At 37.8% G+C, this 23,009-nt stretch overlaps 1 long non-coding RNA gene across 1 annotated transcript; it reads left to right on the top strand.

The window, feature by feature from the left end:
- Window positions 1-3,189: 3,189 nt before the first annotated feature.
- On the top strand, window positions 3,190-8,704 carry LOC107826642 (uncharacterized). Its single transcript, XR_001657318.2, has 2 exons — window positions 3,190-3,988; window positions 6,494-8,704. It is a non-coding gene; the product is annotated as an uncharacterized LOC107826642 (long non-coding RNA).
- Window positions 8,705-23,009: the final 14,305 nt, after the last annotated feature.

Below are 23,009 nucleotides of genomic sequence, written 5' to 3'. Positions count from 1 at the left end.
TGCTGCTTAATGTCGACCCCCCATGTCCTGCTAATATGAGCTTTAGTTAAGGCTCGGGCCTTCATGTTATTGCTTAGGTTAGTTAGGTTTTACTTACCAGTTAGAATCACATATTGTATAATTTCCAAAAACTGGATTTTGTCATCACTACAATCTCCTGTGATTGTCCATTGAATGTTTAAAGACTTAGTTAAGGCCTGTTGCGTAATGCCGGCGTTGGCTTGTGTCTACATAATCAGTCGTTGCTTGTGTGCCGTAGGGACTCGATCTTGAGTCCTGCACCTACTGATTTCAGCTTCTCAAAGAAGTGGGCTCGTTCTGGGCCCAAGCTCGAAGGCAGCAAGATATTTTCATTTTGTTAGATTTTTCTTTATCTATAATTCAATGAATTGGAAAGTTAAAAGAAGTGAAGGTCGTACCAACTGCTTGCAATTTAACTCGCGCTAGGATTATTCGTGAAACGTGAGTGTTGGATCACATTAAAAGGGATATTGGATTGATTATGTAGACATGAATCCATTTAGTTGCGCTGGCCTGGAATTGAAAGGAATTAAGGTGTGCCGTGCCGAGTAAAACCTCAAGTTGCATGGCTCTCATTTTAGTTAATCCTGTATTGATCCTTAGAATTCGAGGTGTGCCGTTTAGTTAAATTCCACGGCCCTCGCAAAGCTGCAAATGCGAAAGATTTTTAGGCGCGTTAGTTAATAATATTACTTTCCTAAACTCGGGTGCGCATTTATGTGACCCAAATCCAAATCCCAACAATGTTAAAATATGTCGAAAGCCACGGGTGCATTTATGTGACGTGGTTCGAGACGTATTTTAATAACGTTGCAATCTTCTTAATAATTAAATAAAGCGGTTAAAAGGTTAAAATGTATGTAGGTCTGAACATGTACTAAATCAGATAATTAAGCCGAATATAACAGTTGAACGACCGTGCTAGAACCACGGAACTCGGGAGTGCCTAACACCTTCTCCCGGGTTACAAAATTCCTTACCCGGATTTCTGGTTCGCGGATTGTTAAACAGAGTCAATCTTTTCCTCGATTCGGGATTGGAACCGGTGACTTGGGACACCATAAATCTCTCAAGTGGCGACTCTGAATCTTTTAATAAATATAATTCCGTTTCGATTGTCCTTTAATTGGAAAAACTCCCTTATATACTCCCTTCCGGGGGTGTAGTAGAAAAAGGAGGTGTGACAGGGACCTCAAACCCCAATGAGCACGTTACTGCATACACTTGCGCAGTGAAGGGCAATAACATAAAGGACGACGAGATCGAGTCCGTCTTACTAAAGAAGTTCGGGGAAACACTCTCGAAGGGGGCCATGATGTGGTATCACAACCTAGCTCCTAACTCCATAGACTCATTTGCCATGTTGGCAGATTCTTTCATAAAGGCACATGCCGGTACCATCAAAGTAGCAATAAGGAAGTCTGACATCTTCAAGATCAAGCAGAGGGAGAACGAAATGTTGTGAGAGTTCGTATCTCGCTTTCAAATGGAACGGATGGAACTACCACCAGTCTCCGACGACTAGGCAGTACAATCCTTCAAGGTCTGAATGAGCGAAGCTTGGTGGCTTCAAAGCAACTGAAGTAGAACCTGGTCGAATATCCCACCGTGACTTGGTCGAACATTCACAATCGATATCAATCGAAAATCAAGGCCGAGGATGACCAACTGGGAGCCCCCTCGGGCTCGGTATACCCAAGCAGGCTTTTGGCGAAGGAGCCAAAGCCAAACGAAGAAAGGTACCGACCATACATCGACGACAAGAGGAACGCCCTAAGTCGCAACATACCCCGCAACGATCGAAGGATGGACTGAGGCCAGAATCCTCGGGGACTCAACAATAGAGCTGGCTTCGATAGGTACACAGGGCCGACGGAGGCATCGCTACAAAAAATAGCATTTAACGACGGATTTTAGCAACAAATTTAGTTCCGTCGCTGATTAGCGACGGGTTGGCTACAAAATAATAGTTTCATTGCAAAAAAAGCCAAAAAATAGTTAGTATATAATATAGCGACGGAATAGCGACGAAATCGAAAATTTGTCGCTAATTGTTGGCACTAGATATTGGCGCCCTCAATTTATCTATGGATTTAGCGACAAAAATGGAGCGACAAAATTTATTTAACTACAGCGACAGAATTAGCAACCAAAAATCCGTCGCTAGCCTTAATTTCTTTATCAAAATTTTTTAAAACACCTTGCTATGGAAATTTCCGTCGATAATGTACTCTTCAATGAAAAATAATATTATTTTTAGCGACGGAAATTGAGGCTTAGCTAAATCCATCGTTGAATACCACTTAATTATTTACCCTAGGGCACAAATAAGTAAAACATCAGTCTTTCTTCTAACAGAGTAGAAATGCGCTGGGAGCAAAATTAGGACGGCTGGGAGCAAAATCAGTAGAAGACACACCCTGAGGGCAAGAACAAGAGCAAAAATCAGTAGTCAACGTGAATCTAAGGTTTGTAGATTGTAACAGATATGTTTTACAATTAGCAAGACTATGTTTCTGTATTTGGGTACTCTCTATTTGCTGGAAAGTGTTGAATTAACATTTTTGGGAGGTTAAAGACTTGTAATTTTTTGGAGCACTACTGTGAGTACTAAAAGTACTAAAATTAACGATGATGATGCTTTGGGTTCAAGCTGGATTGAACACCTAGTTGATGTCAATCTTCTAGATCCAGAACCTAAGGTTTGTTCTTTAAACTTTAGTGCTAATGTCCGGCATCTGACGCGCTTCTATGCTGACTAGAGGTTACGGTTTCAAATTTATGTTCCCAAGGGGAAAAATTATGGCATCTTTCCTTGATAATATTCAAAACTTGCCCCCCTTGCTAATGGAAGGAACAATTTATTATTCTATCAGTTATATTTCATGTCTCTTTGTCTCTTTTTTCTTTCTCTTGCTACTAGATTTTCGCAAGAATTTAAATAAAAAAGATGTTGCTCTAAAAAATGTATACTATAATTTATCATTTATTAACATAATCGTCAAAGTTTCTTAATTTTTTTTCCGACATGACCCTCCCCAAGATTTTTCATATTTTAGTACGTAAATATTTAATTTAGGCCTAATATAGCTATTTCAACTAATTTTTACTCTCTTATTTCATTCTATTACAAGAAAAATAAAAATTACAAAAATTATTCCATTAATATTTTGTAGTCATTTTTAATCTTGAAAAATACCAAAAAAATAGTTTATTTTAACGGTCAATCTTATTTTAATAGTTATTTTACTTAAGTAGGATTAATTAATAAATGAGATCGTATTTTAATCTCGTTCGCATGGAAAGAATAAACTTGGGCTCGAGTAACCCATTTTCAGGCCTAATTTTGAACCTAACCCATAATTCTCAAGCCCATAATTCCTAGGCCCATACTTCTCACTTGATCCATACCCTTATATAATAGTACCTAATCCTAAATTAACCTACACGCCTAAAAAAAACTTACAACCCGCCGTTTACTCCGAAGAAAAGCAAAAAGAACACAAAAAATACAATTCACCAAAAAAGCCGACAATCAGCCGCAAAAAGGGACCTCCCCCATCGATGGTCTTTTCTTCTTCACAAACCTGAAGAAAAGCTTCAGAATTTTCTGAGCTTCAGCAGCCATAAACGACTCCATCTCCCACAACTGAACGAAGCTTCACGCACACACACGTTGAAAACAGTGAGGAGTCCAAAAGCTCGTTTAACATTCTTTTCCGGCGAGTCTCAAATTTTTCTGGTTGAGTTTCGATGACTATTCTGCTGGTTCCTTGTCGAGGTTGAATCCATCTTGGAGCTCGTTTGCGAGATCTGTTCAGCGCCATATATTGAAGTGTTGAGTTCGTCGAGGTCCGGTGCATCGAGGTCGTACGGCAAGGAAGAAGATCGATCTTCAGATCTGCTTTGCCCAAGTATTTGAAAGTGAAACGAAAGGAAAAAGGAACAATGCTTTCGACAGTAGCAGGTAAGAGCTTTAATTTGTATTGGTAAAATTCAATTTGAATAACTCAGCTGCTTTAGGAATTAAGTTTTGATCCATATTATTTAGAGGCATGTGCAATTATTGTTGTGAAGGTAAATGCCAGTTGCAGAAGCATTAAGTCCTTTATATGTGGTAGGAAATAAGAAATCAATATGTTCTTTTTTTTAAGTATTGTAATATTGCAACATTACTGACTTTGTAGTTTTGGGGAAAAGTTGAATTTTGGGATCTTATTACATGAAAATATTTAAAATTTTGTCTTTATATACCTAATAAAAAATAAATATTAAGAGATTGTCAATTTTGGCTAACACGATGCATACATATAAAATTTCTTTTTCTCCTCTGTTTTAATGTGTGATATTGTCCATTTGGGTGGAACATAATGGATGGACAAATTTGAATGATTTTTATGACCGACGCATCGTGTTTGTGAAGTTCTTTTCTGGGTCATTATATTTTGCTACTATCCTAACTCTTATTCTATTAGACTTGTTTAAACAAAACATTTTCCTTCATAATGAAATAGCTCTTTATCTTCCAAAGTGCATCTGATACAGTTGCAGAAGTTGAAAATTCCATCAAATGGATTTGGTTGTTTTGTGAAGACTTGGTTTATAAGGAAAATTATCCATAGATTAACTCATTTTCGTAGTTCGCTTTAGGTGCGTTAATTAAATAAATTGTTATAGCTATGAGTACGGTTCCCGTGGCATAGTCACGATATGTAAATCTCAATTCGGGTGTGCATTTCATGTGACCCGACTATAAGTTCGATTAATAATGAAATAAACATGCTAAAATTCGGGTGTACATTTCATGTGACCCGACTTCAATTCTCAACAATGTTAAGTAGAACGTGTCGCGAATCGCGGGTGCATTTCATGTGGCGTGGTTCAAGCCATGTTTTAAATAACGTTGAATCTTCCTAAAAATATTTTAAAATAATTAAAAGCGGTTAATAAGTTTAAAAATGCACCATAGGCTAAAACGTGTAATAAACCGGATAATAGGCTAATTTTAATAGTTTAAGCGACCGTGCTAGAATTACGGTACCCGGAAATACCTAACACCTTTTCCCGGGTTAACAGAATTCCTTACTTAGAATTTCTGGTTCGCAGATTTCAAAAGGAAAGTCGAATTTCCTCGATTTGGGATTTAAAATAAATCGGTGACTTGGGACACCAAATAAACTATCCCAAGTGGCGACTCTGAAAAATAAATAAAATAATCCATTTCGAATAATGTCACTTTAATTGGAAAAAACTCCCTTATCCCCCTTCGGGGTGTAAAAAGGAGGTGTGACAGCTCTAGCGACTCCGCTGGGGACCTAAACCCAGAACTTCGGTTCAGGGTTCAAGAATTCGAGCTTATAATAACTGTTACATTTGGCTTTATTTATTATCTGTTTTTTGCATGTTTTAGCCTAATGTGCTAAATGCCGCTTTTTACTGTTTTGATATTATTTGGATTGTATATAAACTGCTACGAAACCCTCTTCTCTCTGAGTCTTCTAAATTATCTGGGAAGTGTGCACTTCGTGTGACTTCTTTTCTGTTAGAGTCTTATCCCAATTTTAGAACGAGGTTCGGACAAGTTGCAAAGCCGGTGAAGTTTTTGTATTCCCGGTACGCTGCCCCCCTCCCCCCCGGCTCGAGCTGTCCGCTCGGGTAAGCCAGGTCTAGAACAATACACCCAGGTTTTAAACTTAGTATAATAAAACCTCATGCCGGATCCCCAGTAGGAACATTTGTTTGCATCACGTGCATTTGACTTTGGAGACTTAAAACAGGGGTTGGGTCTGTCTAGGACAGGTGTACCCGAAATGAAAAGACCATCCTGATTCATTCTACTTGCTACTTGTGCATTTATTTGCTTCGAATTTGCATGTTGACCGACTTCTGAATAATAGGAGAAAAGTTGGAAAAGAAAAAATCAATTTGAGTGCTAGAGAGATAATTACCTGTTTTTGAATAAATCAATGTCCAAAAAATACCAAAACTTTGCCGAAATTTTGAAAAAAAGAGAAAAAGAAAATCTTGTTTTAAAAAATAGTTATTGTTGTTTTTATTTTGTCAAATCTGCCCGAACTATGCCAATTTGATTCTCACCGGATGTGAGATATGTAGGTAACCCCCATCAGGACCAACTTTATTTTTGCAAAAATAGCCCAAAAAGAACAAATTTTTTTATTGTTTTGTCATAAATAAGTAAGGTGATGCCATTCTTGTCTAAAATAGTTGAATGTCCCCAAAAGGGCGCCGAAAGGCTATTTTTGCAAGAACAGCCACCTATAGTCTCTTTTTCAAATTTTTGGCCGGTTAGCAAACACAATCCTAAAATCTTCCTCCCCGAAGTGCTGAAGGGACGTATTTGCAAAGCCGGGTGTTTATTTTTTAAATTAAATTTTTTGAAAAATGGTGATAAATTTTCTTGAGTCAAAATGAATCATGATCCTTTAACGAAATCACCCTAATAAAAGTGCAGGATGAGCACAAATGAAAAAGAACCCTTCACAGCTCTTGAGGAAATCCCCCTACAGCTCCATATGTAGTGGAACGATTTAGGAAAATGCAGCAGAGGGACTGTGGTAAAAGTTTTAGGTGGTCTCATGGGACTTCTGAAAATCAAGCCAAGATTGGATGTGATTGAGGCCTTGATACCTTTCTGGGATCCGACTCACAATGTGTTTCACTTTTCTGATTTTGAGCTCACTCCCGCGCTAGAGGAAATTGCGGGCTATGCCGGCCTTAGCGGAAATCTCAAAAGTCGGTATCTGGTGTCACTAAGAACAATGTCTCTTCACAAGTTTCTAGATATGTTGAATTAGCCGGGAGGTTCAGGATGAGAATTTATCCGAAGGGTTTTGCACTTTCCAATTTTTGTACCAGTGCTATGACAATCCTCAAGGTTTTGAATCATCGAATATTGGTTTAACCCATGCAGGTAACAAAGATAAATGGGAGGCATGATGGGGTTTGGCCTTTATAGTGGCATTTTTGGGTGTCATAATCTATCCGAGAAAGGACGGCAACATAGAATTGGGTCTCGTGGGAATGGTTGATGTCATGATCAAGAAAGCTAATGGCACCCTTGTTCCAATGATCTTAGCTGAGATTTACCGAGCCTTAACCATATGCCGAGAAGGGGGAAGATTCTTCCAAGGATGTAACCTACTCCTACAACTGTGGATACAAGAACATCTCTATCACCGTATCGGGTATATGAACTACGACATGACTGGTTTGAATTGCATCGAAGAGTACGAAAACCGAGTGGTGGGTATTGAATTTCCAGAGGGTACAGAGGCTTGGTTTGTGCACTTGAGTTCTTTAACTTCGGACAAAATTGAGTGGACTTTCGGATGGCTCCCTGTCACCGAAGTCACATACATGTCAGCCGAAGTGTGCTATCTTCTCCTAATGGGTCTCCGGAGCATTCAGCCATATGCTCCTCACCGGGTTTTGCGCCAACTGGGCAGGTTTCAAACTATTCCCCATGACGAAGATCTGAGCCGACAAGTCGTCGAATTGGGCCCAAAGGCTGTATTCCCAGAAGGAAGAGTTCACCAAGTTTGGAATGAGTGCAGATTTCTAGAACCTAAAACTCTGGTGTGGGATCTAGTTAAGGGTGAGGTAGAGCCTAATTACATGAATTGGTTCGGTAAAAGGTTTCAAGTCCCTCGAGAGCCCGAAAGGCCTGCAAAAAGACCTCACGTCTAGTAATTCACTAAAGACTTGCGGGAGCAATGGGACTGGTTGACGAAAGAAGCAAGCTATAGGGCCAAGATAAGTAAATTGGAGGGACAAATCAGGAGGCTCAAATTTGACAATAGTGTCCAAGTTGCTGCCGATGAAGGGGAAAAGAAGAAGTTGGTTCAAGAAAACCAAGCCCTTAGAGATCAGATCCAGAAAATGAGAATAGTTGCTAAAAACCAAGAAAGAAGCCGAGTAGATGAAAGGCTCATAAGTGGTCTTCGAAAGAAAATAATTGAGTGTCAAGATGACTTAGAAAAATCTGAGGCTAGTCTAGCAAGAGTCCGAGCACAACTGGCAAAGAATGTAGAAGGACGAATGGAATTTGTGCGGCAGTTGAAGAGAAAATATGAGGGGACAATCATCGATTTGAAGAGAAATTTAACTACCCTTGAAAATGAGGCGGCCAAACAAGCTAGGAACTTTAAAGCCGAAAGGGAACCTTGCTATGCTTTGATGGCCCAGATGGAGGAAGATATGCAACAGTTGCAGAATCAAAACTGTCATGACACCCAAGTGTTGGAAGCTTGGAATCAGCAAATCGGGCGTTTGCTCCAAGAAAAGGGTATTATCTGGGAGAGGGTTAGAGCAATTGCCGACTACATCATCATGAAATTCCATGAATGTGAGGACATGACTCGAACAACTTTCTTTGCTGTAGTAATGACATTTGTCCGCCAAATAATGTGTGATCTGGAGCGGCTTCAAGGGGATCTTGCACATAGGCCCGTGGCAAGACCGAATGATGTCCCACGGGCCCCCGGAGTCGAAGCACTTATGTACTCTTGATTTTCACTTATCGAGTCTGTATTTCAGTTTTTAGTTTAAAATTTGTTTTGAGTATGTTTGTAGTCTTTAAAATTACAAGAAATGAGTATGTTGGAGTCTTTTGTAATAGAAAAGTTTAGGAGTTTTTTTAATGAAAATTGAAAATTCCCAAAAATTGTTTCCTTATTGTTCGTACTTATTTTCTTGAACTACATAATGATCTAATTCACGTGGCGTCACCATACATAGGCAATCCTCATCAGATCTTGTCATATTTTTTTTGTAAATAACTCAAATAAAGAGGGATGTGGAAGGAAAGAACCGAAAGAAAAACCAAAAAGAAAGAAAAAGAGAGCCAAAGAAAAACCAAAAGAAAGAAAAACGAAAAAAGAGAGGAAAGAAAAGAGAGGAAAGAAAAGAGAGGAAAATGGGAATAACACAAATAGCCAAAGTGTAAGGAAAAGAAAATTGGGAAAATAAGCAGAGCCGGGATGAAACGTGCAACCGTTGCGAAACATGTAGAAACACATTTAACTGTATAGGTGCATCACACCCCAACGTGCGATTACCTATGTGTTAATTGCTTCAAATTGACCGATTTGTTGTCTACTGTTAAGTTCCAGGTTTTATATTAAAGTGGTCATATCTGTACTTCACAAGGTCAAAAGGAAGTGTTGAAATGTCTTCGGAAAGTCAGCTGCCAACAATACCTATCCCGGAGGATAGACCGATCTCGCCCATCCCAACTTCTGAGTCAGCAACTGCTGAAGAAAATATAATTCTACGTCTCTGCATGATGGAAATGTGGGACGCCTGGGCCAACGGAAGAGAACCACCAAGTGCGATACCTGGGTTCCCTGAGTTATTTCCCAGGGCAAGTGGGACTTCCAACATCCCCATAAGTTATCTATACACCCCACCGGGATATCCTACCATCTTAACCCACTTTGTTGGAACACCTTCTGAGGCCCGCCCCCAGGTGTCAATGTCAGGTGCGGCCTCAAACATATTCACTGCGTTGTCTTGTTCAGCTGCGGCACAGCCCACTCTACCCAGGCCTAGTTTTGACTAGTCATCCTTCACCTTTCAAGCACCATCTTTCCCAATGGAACCAACCCAGTTCACTACTAATTCCTACCCTCAGCAACCCTGGTACGAGTTTACTGCGGGGCAGGAGAAAACCACAAAAAACCCTGAACAAGAGGAGATTACCAGAAAGATGAGGAGCATGGAGCAGAGTCTAAAAAATATACAGGGTTTGAGTGGGCAAAAGAGCGTATCCTACGTTGACCTGTGTATGTTCCCACACGTGCACTTACCCTTGGGTTTCAAAACCCCAAAGTTTGAAAAGTATGACGGGCATGGGGATCCCATAGCCCACCTCAAGAGGTACTGCAACCAATTGTGGGGAGCAGGTGGAAAAGAGGAGCTTCTCATGGCCTGTTTTGGAGAGAGCCTAGTCGGTAGTGCTTCTGAATGGTACATGGATCATGATATATCTCGGTGGCATATCTGGGACGACCTGGCTCGATACTTTGTCAGGCAGTTTCAATAAAACATCGACATTGCCCCTGATAAGAATTCATTGTCAAATCTAAAGAAGAAGTCCTCCGAAAGCTTCCGAGAGTATGTTGTCAAATGGCGCAAACAAACGGCAAGAGTCAAGCCTCCAATGGACGAAACAAAGATGGTTAGTGTCTTTCTTCAAGCCCAAGAGGTTGATTATTATCAGAACATGATGTCTGCGATGGGGAAACCGTTTGTCGAGGCCATCAAAATCGGTGAAATGGTTGAGAATGGTTTAAAAATAGGGCAAATCTTGAGTCAGTCTGCTATAAGGGCTACCTCCTAAGCAATTCAAGGTGGGTCTGGAGGTGTAGCAAACCGAAAGAAGAAAGAGGAAGCGGCAATGGCAACTTCAAGTGTAAGAAAACCCCGTCCACCCAGACCTTATTTCTCTGAAAGAACCCCACAACATTATTATTCCATCAGGATGTGGCCTACGCTATGGTTCCTCAGCCATATGCAGTGATGAATTCCCAACCCTACGTTAGGCCACACCAATAATTCAATCAAAACCGTGCTCCATTTCCCAGAAATCAACCTCTTCACCATGCTCAGTATAATCCCCGACCTCCACAGAACAACTTTCGTGCCCGGGAACCACCCAAGATGGCAAACTTCACACCCATTGGTGAGTCATATTCCAACCTTTTCCCCAAACTTGTCCATATGGATTTGTTGTAGCCTGTACCCCAAACCAGGCAAAACCTAGTGTCACCCGCTTACAGAGCCGATATTCGATGTGCTTACCACTCAGGGGCGGAAGGGAAAGATAAAGATGACAGTTGGACCCTGAAGATGGCTGTGGAAAACCTCATAGAACAAAAATGAATAGTGCTAAAAGACGAAGACGTTCCTAATGTAATTAACAATCCACTACCGGCTCACAACAACGAGCCGGTTATTGGAATGATTTGCGAAGACAGGGAGTTTGACCCAACTCTAAAAGCCATCATTGCCATAGCCGATGTGGAAAAGAAGCCAAAGGCTGTCGCAAAACAAGACAAAAGGGAGAAGAAGAGTAAACCCACCCCTCAGAATACAGAAAAGAAGGTGGAAACTGAAACTGGGCAGCGCCCTCAAAAGATGCCATTCTCTATGTTCCCCGGGGCCACAAGAAAGAACAAATGTCATTGAGCCCTCCAAAAAGGTTTGAGCTAAACAAGAGATCTAAAATGTATGTGCCTAAAGGGACCTACGTGGTGCGGGGGCCAGTAATTTCACCAAAGCTGAATGAGCCCGTGGTTATTGGCCGCGCACCGTAGAGGACCATGAAAGATCCCACTACCGTTCCATGGAATTACAACAAGGCGGTAGTAACTTACAAGGGTAAAGAGATCTCGGGAGAAGTTAAGGAAAATAACCCGACGGAGAAATACCTCAATCTGGAGGAAGTGAATAATGCCACGAAGAAGCGTTTCCCACTCAAGAAGCCAGTAAGTGCTGAAGAAGCAGAAAAGTTCTTCTGAAAAATAAAAATAGCGGACTACGAGATAATTGATCAACTCCGGAAGTCTCCTGCTCAAGTCTCTTTGTTGTCTTTGCTAATGAATTCAACTAAACATCAAAAAGTGTAGATCAAAACTCTCAATGAAGAATACGTACCCATTGAAACCACTGTGGAACAACTAGAGAGGATGGCGGAAAGGTTTTTTGCAGTCAATCAAATCTCTTTCAGCAAGAATGATTTGCCCCCGGAATTTAAATAGAACAATATTCATTAAGTATAGTGTAAATTTATTCATGCAAGTACACAAAAATGACAAAGATTAGAACAGACCTTTGCTCAATATTTTCCAAATGTAAAACTCCAAATCGAGTTGGACACAACAAGCTATTGACTAAACCTTGAATCGGCAACCTCGACGGATTGAATTTCGTTACTCGACTGTAACTAAAACTCGAAGGAAAATGGGTTCATGCCACGAATTCTTATTGTTATTTTGGGGCTAATTTTGAGGTATTTAAAGAGCTAATTTTTGGTTTCTTTTTATCTTAAACAAGATAATGAATTGATGTTTTTTTTTGAAAGAAATAAGAAGAAATAATAAAAATAGTAGAAATTCTATTTTTGCATAAAAGAAGAAAATATGTTTTCTCTCAATTTCCTCTCCTCTCCCTTTTTATTTTGTTTCTCAAATATTTCTCTTCTATTTATAGGAGAATTTTTGAAAATTTTCAGATTTGTTTTTTAATTATTTTTTTATTTAAAAGAAATCCCACTTACATTTTGCTTTTCTTTTCTTTTTATAAAAAGAGTTCCCACCTTTCTTTACTTTTATTTTTTAAATTCCAATTTTAATTACTTTTATCTTATTTAAAATCCTACTTTTTTTACTTTTCTTTTTTTTCCCACTTATTTTACTTTTTTCTTTAAAATAAATCAACTTTCTTTTACTTTTCTTTTAAAAAATTCTACTTTCTTTTACTTTTTTTTTTAAAAAAAATTTCAGCCATCTTTACTTTTATTTTTTAATTCCTACTTTCTTTTATTTTTTAAATTCCAACTTTAATTACTTTTATCTTATTTAAAATCCCACTTTTTTTACTTTTTTTTTTTATTTTTATTTTCCACTTATTTTACTTTAATTTAAAAAATCCACTTTCTTTTACTTTTCTTTTAAAAAATTCTACTTTCTTTTAAAATTTTCAGCCATCTTTACTTTAATTTTTTAATTCCCACTTTCTTTTACTTTTCTTTTAAAAAATTCTACGTTCTTTTACATTTTTATTAAAATTTTTAGCCATCTCTACTTTTATTTTTTAATTTACACTTTCTTTTACTTTTTATTTTTTAAATTTTCACAAAACTTTACTTTTATTTTTATAATTTTCCACTTTTTTTTACTTTTTAAAAGAGAATTCCACCTACTTTTACTTTTATTTTTTTTAATTGCCTACTTCCCTTTTTCTTATTTATTTAATCTCTCCTGATAATAATAATTAAAAAAATTAATATTTTCGTTATTTTTTTAATTATTTTAAAATGAAAATAAAAATAAAATATTATTAATAGTAATAATTCACCTTTTTCAAATTTCGTATTTTTACCCTATAATAAAAAATGTAACAAAGTTAAAAGTTGTAGACTAAAACCTCTAAAAATATTTAAATAGAAGAAGGTGACAAAAATTAAATATGGTAAAAAATTAGGTGCTCACAGCTGATCTGCCACACCTCTTTTTTTACACATCCGAGAGTGTATAAGAGAGTTTTTCCAATTAAGGTGACATTATTCGAAATGAGATTATTTTATTTTATTTAGAGTTGCCACTTGGAATAGTTTATTTGGTGTCCCAAGTCACCAGTTTATTTTAAAATCCCAAATTAAGGAAATTCGACTTTCTTTTTGAAGTCTGCGAGCCAGAAATTCTAGATAAGGAATTCTGTTAATCCGGGAGAAGGTGTTAGGCATTCCCAGGTTCCGTGGTTCGAGCACGGTCACTTAAACTATTAACAATTGGCTTATTATCTAGTTTACTACATGTTTTATACCTATTATACATTTTTAGCTTTATAATCACTTTTTAATTATTTTAAACCGCTTTTAGAATTTATGGAATTATTTCTTGAACAAGTTACGATTGTCGTACACTTGCCGTTTTGGAACACATCGCAAACACGCTACATGAAATGCACCCGCGATTCGCTACATGTTTATTTTAATTATTGTTAAGAAAAGAATTTAGGTCACATGAAATGCACACCCGAAATTAGTCATCCAAAGAAAATCAATTTAAAGAACGTGCCTAAAGCAACTACGAAAGTCCAAATTAATAACAAAGTTTGTGAGGGACATGGAGAGTTTAATTGATGGAGCACCTCAATTTTTAAAGAGTTAATATTAATTACATGAGGGCCATGAATTATTTAATGAAAATGGCACACCTCAAATTTTATATAAAAAAGCTAACTAGTTTTTTGAGGGCCATGGGCTTAGGGGTTTTATTTGGCATGGCACGCTTCAAATTATTTCAAAGGAGTTTTATTATTCGAAGTTGTTATGATCGGGTCACATGAAATGCACACCCAAATTAGGGATTATGTATCGTGGCCATGCCATGGGTACCGTACCCATAGCCACGATGATTTATTAATCGCGCCTAAATCCAAACTACGATGTTCATAAATATTTATTCTACATTACTTTGAGATTAATATGAAGGTCATGATTTATTTACTTAAATATTTCAAAAAAAAAAATGAAATTATATACTTAAAGATCATGTAAAGGTTTTATAAATTGTATGTCTTTAAGATTAATAAAAACTCCAATACTTAGAAAATTTAAGAATCTTAGTAAAAATTTGAAGAAAAAGAAAAGAAAATACTCAGAAAATTTAAGAAAAGACGAAATGAAAAAAAGGAATTGCACGATCTTTCAAATATTGAATGTCATATGCATATACAACTCATGATAGTGTGTTAATTATCAAAGTTGTTAAAAAAATGGTAGATGAAAATTATTGAATTATTTTAACTAATTTAACATTTTTTTTAAGAAAATATTCAACCCTTAAATCTTTCTATCTTTGACTAATCTAACATTTATAAATTTAAGATAATAAATATGTGAAAAAACACAAGAAATAGTATAAATAAAAACAACCTTCATGGATCATATAAAATCTAAAGCAAACAAATAAACTCATAACCCCACCATAAAACATACCCACCAAATTAACACAAAATATTTAAACATGGCCACAATGGATGATTTTATATATATATATAACCCAATTACAATCAATGAATATATTTTTTTAAAAATTTTATTATTAAGAAGGATAACATGAAAATATTCAAAGAATAATACAACTTAACATATAACTTGCAAAATACAATTTAAGAACAATATTCATTAAGTATAGTGTAAATTTATTCATGCAAGTACACAAAATGGCAAAGATTAGAATGGATCTTTGCTCAATATTTTCCAAATGTAAAACTCCAAATCGAGTTGGACACAACAAGCTATTGACTGAACCTTGAACCGGCAACCTCGACGAATTGGATTTCGTTACTCGACTGTAACTCAAACTCGAAGGAAAATGGGTTCATGTCACGAATTCTTATGCTTATTTTGGGGCTAATTTTGAGGTATTTAAATAGCTAATTTTTTTTTATCTTAAACAAGATAATGAATTGATGTTTTTTTTTGAAAGAAATAGGAAGAAAGAATGAAAATAGTAGAAATTCTATTTTTGCATAGAAGAAGAAAATATGTTTCCTCTCAATTCCCTGTCCTCCTCCTTTTTTTTGTTTCTCAAATATTTCTCTTCTATTTATAGGAGAATTTTTGAAAATTTTCAGATTTTTTTAAATTATTTTTTTATTTTTTTTATTTAAAAGAAATCACACTTACATTTTGTTTTTTTTTTATAAAAAGAATTCTGTGATGACCCTTTGGTCATCACTTGCTTTTAATTGAATTTGGTGTCTCCGAAGCCTTGAAAACCTCATTTAGAGTCACCTTGATTTGCGTGTGCAGTCCGGGCGCGTAATCGGAAAGCTTAAATATGAAATTTTGTGAAAATGATAAGTTTTGACTGTAAAATGAATAAATTTGACTTCGGTCAATATTTTTGGGTAAACGGACCTGGATCCGCGATTTGACGGTCCCGGAGGGTCCGTAGGAAAATATGGGACTTGGGCGTATGCCCGGAATCGAATTTCGAGGTCCCGAGCCCGAGAAATGAATTTTTAAAGGAAATTATTTTCTGAAATATTTTAAGGAAATTTGAAATGAAATCTGATTAGAAAGTGATGGTATCTGGCCCGTATTTTGGTTTCGGCGCCCGGTACAGGTCTTATATATGGTCTTAAGTCATTTCTGTAAAGTTTGGTTGAAAACGGACGTCGTTTGACGTGATTCGGACCTAAATTGCTAAATTTGATACTTGATGAAGTTTGAGAAACAGTTCTTGATTTTGAGGTTTGATTCATTATTATTGAGGTTATTTTGGCGATTTGATCGCACGGATGAGTTCGTATGATGTTGTTGAGTTAGTACGTGTGTTTGGTTAGGAGCCCCGAGGGCTCGATTGTGTTTTGGGAAGTTTTGAACTTATGAAAAAGTTGCAGGTCTCTGAAGCCAGGCCTCGCGGTCCACAGTGGGGACTCAACGACCGCGGTGGGATTGGTGCGGTCCGCGGTGAGCAAGGCCAAGCCTCCGCGGCCGCGCTCGATTTCTTTCGGTCCGCGGTCGCAGCCTTTATGTGCGGTCCGCGGTGAGGGTCTGAGAGGGGTATAAATAGACGGGATTTTCAGTCATTTTTCATTTTTTAAAACCCCAAAAATATAAGAGACGATTTTTTCAAACAACCTTCCTTCTCCAAATCAATTGTAAGTCATTTTTAACTAGTTTTCTTCAATCATTAACAACTTTTAACATGATTTCAACTTCAAATCAATGATTTTCATGGGGGAAATTGAGTGTTTTAGGTAGAACCTAATTTTTTCAAAAATTAGGGATTTGGACCTCGATTTGAGGTCCGATTTAAAAACAAATCATATATTTGGGTTCGTGGGGGAATGGGTAATCGGGTTTTGGTTCGAACCTCAAATTTTGACCATGTAGGCCCAGGGACGATTTTTGACTTTTGGGAAAAACTTTGGAAAACTCATTTTCATGCATTGGGGTTGATTCATTTAGCGTTTATTGATATAATTAAGTAATTTGTGTCTAGATACGAGCGAATTGGCGGTGGAATCAAGGGATAAAGCTATAATTGAAGCTTGAGTTGTGTTCTAGGCAGCAAGGTAAGTGTTTGGTCTAACCCTAGCTTGAGGGATTAGGAGTTGTGTCCCATTTGCTATTTGTTTCTTGTCGAGTACGACATATAGGCATGGTGATGAGTATCTATGCGTTGGTGTTAAGCATGACCGTGAGTCTTATCTTATGATTTTCATGATCTTGTTGTATTATTCATGCCTTGGTGAAGATTTCTATTTGTTGTGTAAAGTTGTGGAAAGAGTTGTGACCTATGAACATTGAGGAGCGTTGGCTCCAGTTGTATAACGAATTGTGAAAATATAAGTGATAATCGAGAATCTAGAGCATTGGGTCGAGTTGTGAAGTGAATTGTGAAGTAAAAGTAAGAAAGAGAAGAGATCATTATGTTGCCCCCTTGCGGGGCTATTGTTGAGTTGAGGTTCCCTTGCATTGTATTCTTAATTGATATTACGGACGCTTAGGTTGATGATTCTTCGTGTTAGGTGTTGTAACAAGTTTGGTTATAGCTGGGTAGTTAGGTGTTGTAACAAGTTTAGTTATAGCTGTGGTAGTTAGATGTTGAAACTAGTTGAGTTACAGTTGAGATAATTAGATGTTGGAACAAGTTTAGTTATGGTTGTTTCTCCCTTGTCGGGACGTATATACTTGTACTGTTAAGTTCCATTGTCGGGATAGTGTAGTCTATTGTTGATCCCTTGCCGGGTCGGGTAACTATGATTATTGCCGACTGTATATTTGGAATGGGTTGCGCGCCGTAACATTATTAGATATCATATTGGAACGGGATGCATGCCGCAACAATTATATATGTGGATCGGGTTGCACGCCGCAACAGATATTATATTGGATCGGGTTGCACGCCGCAACATATATTATATTGGATCGGGTTGCATGCCGCAGCAGATATTATATTGGATCGGGTTGCATGCCACAACAGATATTATATTGGATCGGGTTGTACGCCGCAACAGTTACTTATGTGGATCGGGTTGTACGCCGCAACAGTTACTTATGTGGATCGGGTTGCACGCCGCAACAATGTTAAATGATAAGGGTTCGGGTTGCGCGCCGCAGTAATATTGTCATTGTATTGATTATAGACATCAAGTGTTCTTTCATACTTTATTATGTTCTGATAGAATTGATATGTTTCCCCGAAGCATGTTTCTCCCTCCCTTTTAAACTGTTATTACTTATTTATATTTCCGCTGTATATTATATAACTGCACAGGCTTATCTGGAGTCTGGTCCTAGCCTCGTCACTACCTCGCTGGGGTTAATCCAAACACTTACCAACACACGGGGTCGGTTGTGCTGATACTACACTCTGCACTCTGTGCAGATACCGGAGCGACACTTGATCAGCAACAGTAGGGGAGCCAGCCTTCAGTCCACCGAGACACCGAGATAGGCTTGCAGGCGTTCGCAGGCCCGACGTCTCCTCTATCTTTTATTATGTTCTGTTATCTCATGTATCCGAGGCAAACAATGTTATTTTTCCTTCAGACTATTGTATGTAGTACTCCTAGTAGTCCGTGGATATTGTGACACCAGTTTTTGGGTAGAAGCATGTATTGACTTTCGAAACATTCTAATTTTATATTTATTTAAGACTTCCGCTTAAATCTCATATTCCTCTATCATATAGGTGTTTATCACTTGTTAAAATGAGTTGTAAAAAGGATTAACATAAAAGAGTTAAAGATTTCTAAGTTCGTGGCTTGCCTAGCTTCTACGAGTAGGCGCCATCACGACTCCCGAGGGTGAGAATTCCGAGTCGTGACAAATTCCCACCTTTCTTTACTTTTATTTTTTAAATTCCAACTTTAATTAATTTTATCTTATTTAAAATCCCACTTTTTTTACTTTTCTTTTTTCTTTTTTCTTTTTTCCACTTATTTTACTTTTATTTAAAATAAATCCACTTTCTTTTACTTTTCTTTTAAAAAATTCTACTTTCTTTTACTTTTTTTTTTAAATTTTCACCGATCTTTACTTTTATTTTTTAATTCCCACTTTCTTTTACTTTTTATTTTTTAAATTTCCACAAAACTTTACTTTTATTTTTTTAATTTTTCACTTTTTTTTTTACTTTTTAAAAGAGAATTCCACCTACTTTTACTTTTATTTTTTGAATTCCCTGCTTCCCTTTTTTCTTATTTATTTAATCTTTCCTGAAATAATAATTAATTTTTTTTAATATTTTCGGATTTCATTTTTTTAATTATTTTAAAATAAAAAAAATAATATTAATAGTATTAATTCACCTTTTTACAATTTCGTATTTTTACCCTATAATAAAAAATGTAACAAAGTTAAAAATTGTAGACTAAAACCTCTAAAAATATTTAAATACAAGTAGGTGACAAAAATTAAATATGGTAAAACAATTAGGTGCTCACAGCTATCCCTCTTTGCTTGCAAACATGAAGAGTTTTCAGGCAAAGACAAAGTGAGTCATATGACTAATTGTTTGGCCAAATCCTTTTTTGTTAAAAGGGAAAATAAACAAAGGAAAGGGTGCAACTGAGTCCTGATTTCGGACATCCTACATATCTCGGGTCATAAGGGAATCAGGTCGCGTGTAGTTCAAGAAAAATGATGGAGTGATGAGTTCGAGAGTCGAGTGAGGTCCCGTCAAGGCTCCGATCTATGGTCCTGTTATTACATCAAAATCAAAATTTAAAAGACTAACTAAGCCTATCAGCTACGAGTTAAAAGATTCCTATCTATGAGTCTTCTGAAGCTTGATTTTGAGTCTTGACTGGTTTTTCATGTAGACTTTGATCTGAATCTCGATGCTCATCAGCTGTAGGTGCTAGTTCTTTCTTCTTCAGCTTTTCGGATCAAGGCGGGACATGCGAAGCTTGTGACTTCAATCATATCTTGAGCAACTCGCATCTTTATCCGCTTCCACACCTTGAGTTCACTTCTTTTTCTCGAACCCTGTGCCTCGAGGTAAAACTTGCTCAGACACCAAAAACAAACAAACGAACAAAATATTTCTGCCCCAATTTTCACTAGGAAAATTTCGTGAGTTATTGTAATAAACCCTACACTATTTCTCTATTGAAAGCAATAAAACAAGGATCCTATGCCTTTAGGAGAAAGAGATTAAAGAGTGAAGCCCTATATCTATAAAAACTCAACTAGGGAGTGGAGACCCCGTGTTGGAAAAGGCGATTAGGGGATGGACACCCTATGTCTAAAAATAATCTCAACTAGGGAGTGGATACCCTATGTTGGCAAAAGGCGACTAGGGGATGGAGATCCTGTCTAAAAATAATCTCAACTAGGGAGTGGACACCCTATGTTGGCAAAAGGCGACTAGAGGATGGAGACCCTATATCTAAAAATATCTCAACTAGGGATTGGGGACTCTATGTTGGAAAAAAGCGACTAGGGGATGGAGACCCTATGTCTAAAAGTAAACTCAACAAGGGAGTGGAGACCCTACATTGGCAAAAGGCGACTAGGGGATGGAGACCCTTCGTCTAAAAATATCTCAACTAGGGAATGGAGACCCTATGTTGGCAAAAGGCGACTAGGGGATGGAGACCCTATGTCTAAAAATCTCAACTAGGGGTTGGAGACCCTATGTTGGCAAAAGGCTACTAGGGGATGGAGACCCTATGTCTAAAAATCTCAACTAGGGGTTGGAGACCCTATGTTGGCAAAAGGCGACTAGGGGATGGAGACCCTATGTCTGAAAATCTCAACTAGGGGTTGGAGAACCTATGTTGGCAAAAGGCGACTAGGGGATGGAGACCATATGTCTAAAATAATCTCAACTAGGGGGTGGAGACCCTATGTTGGAAAAAGGCAACTAAGGGATGGAGTCCCTATGTCTGAAAATCTCAACTAGGGGTTGGAGACCCTATGTTGGCAAAAGGCGACTAGGGGATGGAGGCCCTATGTCTAAAAATCTCAACTAGAGGTTGGAGACCCTATGTTGGCAAAAGGGCGACTAGGGGATGGAGGCCCTATGTCTAAAATAATCTCAACTAGGGGTTGGAGACCATATGTTGGCAAATGGGCGACTAGGGAATGGAGACCCTATGTCTAAAATAATCTTAACTAGGGGTTGGAGACCCTATGTTAGGAAAAGACGACTAATGGATGAAGACCCTATGTCTAAAAAATCTCAACTAGGGGTTGGAGACTCTATGTTGGAAAAGCGTAAAAGATTGAGATTGGGGATTCTAAACTACCATTTTTGTTTGAATTTTCTTCTTATATCTTTTTTTTTATTTTGTTTTCCTTTCTCTTCCCTTCTTTTTTTTTCAAGGAATGAGTAAACGTGGGAAAGAAAAATTAGAGGGGACTTCCCTTTTTATGATTGTTGCTGCAAAGCTGTTTCTAGCACTTGTGCATTTTTCTTTTTTTGGTTGCACCTGCTTCTTGCATGGTTGCTTTGGATTGCACCTATTTTAAATTTTTCAAACAAAGAACAATCGTTAGTTTGAAATGATGGTTGGTTTTGTGGCCTTGATTATTTTTGATTATTTGATCTCGGCCCAACTCTTTTGGTGAGAACCTCTGCTGTTTGCTGACTTTTCTGAATATTGATCTCTCTCCTAAAACCGAGGAACTCAATTTCCAAACTTTCCAGATGACGGTTCAACCATGTGGGGCTTTGGTCTTTTCACCTTATTCTGGCTCTAGGGGCTTTTGACTTTGGATTTCTTTTCATTTTCAATGACTTTGATTTCAAAGCATTTCCCATCATGGCCAGTCGGGATCGACCTGATGCACCTGCTGAGGCAGAGTACTTTTCTTTGGACTTGGCTTTTGTTAAGCAGAACCCTGTAAAACCAATCTTGCTACCTTTTCTTTGTATTAATTTCGGAACAGAGTTAGACCGAAAGGGATTCAAAGAAAATAAAACAAAGGACAAGAAAGTGAATTTAAGGAGAAGTGTCCCTTTCAGGGAGGAAAGAAAGACTTATCTGGAGCGCATGCAAACTTCAATAGACATGACATGCTTTTTGGACTAGATACCGGATCTGCACAACTATCCAACTTCTCATAAACCCATTACGACCCGTGTTTTAAAACCAAGAAACCTTGCTAGGACTCTTTCAGTACCAATGGTGGTGAGGGGTTTCTTCTTTTCGATCAACAGCGCCCTTTGCGGGTTTTCGCTAGTCGACCTCTCTCATTTCTCTTCTCACCGTCGCCTTATAGCGCTCTTTACAAGTTTTCACTAACAAGACTCTCTCGTTTTTTAGTTTTTTATACTCACCATCACCTTACGGTACCCGTAGGTTTTCACCAATAAGACTCTCTCATTTTATTTCTCTCATCTTGATTGCATCGAATCCAAACAACTGCGTTTTCTAATTTTGAACACCTTTCACCGATTGATCGGAAGGACTTGAGCAAGGTTTGGGTAAAAAGAACTTGGGTCGAATTACAACTTTGGAACCATTCAAGCGGGATCATCGCCGAACCATTCTAACATCTACCCCAGTTTCACTTTTGGGGAAAATTGGATTTTTGTTTCGGTGTGACTGAACCCCGGAGAGAGGCTGCCTACGTATCCTTTCGGAATCAAGTTGAACGTAGTTCAGAGAAACATTTTATTTTTGTTTGTTTTGTTGTTTTCTTAGTTCCAAAGAGGGTAATGAAAGAAAGGTAACCGGCTCATATGGCTAGCAAAGGGTTGGATTGTTTTGGGTAGAGAGAATGAAAGCCTTCGTCATCCCAATTGGATAATGATGTTGGTGCAGAAGGATTAAACATAGTACCTTTTGACTGCGTCTGCATTTGCAGCTGTTTCGGGGTCATTCCTTTCGATGTCTCCCAAGTATAACGCTCCTTTTGGCAACGACTTTCTGATAATGTATGGTCCTTTCTAGTTAGGAGCAAACTTTCCTTTTGCTTCCATGATAGGGGAGAATACGCCTTAAAACGAGTTGGCCCACTTCAAAGTTTCTAGGCCGCACTTTCTTGTTATAGGAACGGGCCATTCTTTGTTGATACAACTGCCCGTGGTAGACTGCGGCCATTCGCTTTTCATCGATCAGGGTTAACTATTACAGACCGGCTTTGACCCACTCACTTTCTTCAATTTCAGCTTCAACAATGATATGAATAGAAGGGATTTCAACTTTTGTGGGTATCACAGCTTCAGTGCCATAAACCAAAAGATATGGGGTTGCTCCGACTGATGTGCACA

This window comes from Nicotiana tabacum, chromosome 1, assembly GCF_000715075.1.
Source record: "Nicotiana tabacum cultivar K326 chromosome 1, ASM71507v2, whole genome shotgun sequence".
Classification (NCBI taxonomy): Eukaryota; Viridiplantae; Streptophyta; class Magnoliopsida; order Solanales; family Solanaceae; genus Nicotiana; species Nicotiana tabacum.
This window is presented reverse-complemented; position numbering and strand designations above follow the sequence as displayed.